Below are 2,073 nucleotides of genomic sequence, written 5' to 3' on the forward strand. Positions count from 1 at the left end.
GATTACCATTCTTTTTCTTCCATTCTATTTTTTCCTTTCCTTTTCCTTTATTTTTTTTTTTTAATATTTTCTTCTTTTCTTTCCTTTTCTTCACTTTTCATTTCTATATTAACGAAAAGAAAAAAATGTAGACATGATAGATAAGAAGAATACGAACGACCGGTTAAATTCGTTTGTCTCTCTAATACCACTCAACTATTAATAAAGATACGTATATATTTATATATATATACATATATATATATACATATACATATATATATATATATATAGATAGATGTGCTAAGTGCTTCGTAAACATGCGTTAGCTCTAATTGAAGTCTCCAGTGTACAAAAAGAGAGAAAGACAAAGAGAGAAAGAGAATAAGAGAGAGAGAGAGAAAGAGAGAGAGAGAGAGAGAAAGAAGGTTAACAGTTCTCGTTATTCTATCAGCGAACACGAACGAGTAATGTTACAAATGTAGTTACAACACGCGTTTTCCTCCTATCTTTACAATAATCTCATATCGTATGCGTCGGTTATCATCGAGTAAACAACCCTCTCGAGAGGCCACCGTTTATACGCATATATATACATATATATACATATATACATACATATATGTGTATATATATATATATATATATATATATATATATCATATAGATACTCACCAATACCTATATACAAGTCGAATTATGAGATTTATCATTTCGTATCTCTATTTTTCGAGGTAAATTCATCGATTTCGATTCGTCGATTTATTCCGAATGATTTTTCGTTATTTTAAATAAATGAAATGTCCCTACGACGTGACATTAATCCATCGTATTTGGTATTTAATCAAATCTACTATATATATATATATATATATATATATATATATATAGATATATTTACATATATCTATATGAACGAGTTCTATACCTCCTTTCTTATTAATTAATTTCAACGATTATAATAAGCTCTTGATGACATTTAGGAAAATGCGTCCACATAACGTTACTTTTTAAGATGATGATATTAGAAGCGTTGAAAAACGTACAAAAAAAAAAAAAAAATAAAGAAAAAGAAAGAAAGAAAGAAAGAAAGAAAGAAAGGAAGAAGAAAAACAAGAAAGAGAAGAGAAAAAAGGAAGGAAGGGAAAAAGAAAAGGAAGGACACATAAGCCGTCGTTCTCAATTAGCGAGCACGAGCACCGAAAAGTAAAGCTTGATTCTAACTTACGTACTGTCTCTCTTTCTCTCTCTCTCTCTCTCTCTCTCTCTCCGTTTTCTCACTGTTTCTCTCTTTCTCCTACGTAATACTCACTAAAGGAAAAGGAAAAGAGAAAGAAAAAGAGAAAGAGATGAAAAGAAAGACAGAGAAAAAGAGAGAGAGTAACGTAGACAGAAAGATAGAGAAACATAGAAACAGACAGAGAGAGAGAGAGAGAGAGAGAGAGAGAGAGAGAGAATGAAGAGGGAAGGTGAAGAGCGGGACGGTTGTCCTCTCAAGCGACAGGCACTCACTCTTTACTTAATTGTGAAAATCCGGGAGTCGTAAGGTAGACCTCGAGCTTGGGATCGGTTAGCGTTCTTCCTCTTTCTCTACCCACCATCATTTTCTCTCTCTCTGTCTCTCTCCCTCTCTATCCTCGTTTCTTCTTTCTCGCAACTCTTCCCTATACACCTTTCTAAGAGAAAGAGAGAGAAAGAAAATTAGAGACCGACGACAACGTCTCTCTCTCTCTCTCTCTCTCTCTCTCTCTTTCTCTTTATATCAGAGTCTCCTCAGTTCTCCTCCGTTCTATGCCAGGGAGCCTCCATTAAATTCATTAGGCCATTAGTGGCTGCAACCCTCCAAGATGGCTCCCGTCGCCTGGCAACGCTTCTCTCGTCCTCTCTCTCTCTCTCTCTCTCTCTCTCTCTCTCTCTCTTATACAGACGCGTACATACGCCAGGAGGATTGTCTATCTCTATCTCTCTTGCTCTCTTTTTCTCCTCCCTCTCTCTCTCTCTTTCTCTCTCTCTCTCTCTCTCTCTCTCTCTCTCTCTCTGACATATATATACACGCACACACACAGAGAAAGAGACACATACATACCGAAACCG

This window comes from Vespa crabro, chromosome 9 (genome assembly GCF_910589235.1).
Source record: "Vespa crabro chromosome 9, iyVesCrab1.2, whole genome shotgun sequence".
In the NCBI taxonomy this organism is placed as follows: Eukaryota; Metazoa; Arthropoda; class Insecta; order Hymenoptera; family Vespidae; genus Vespa; species Vespa crabro.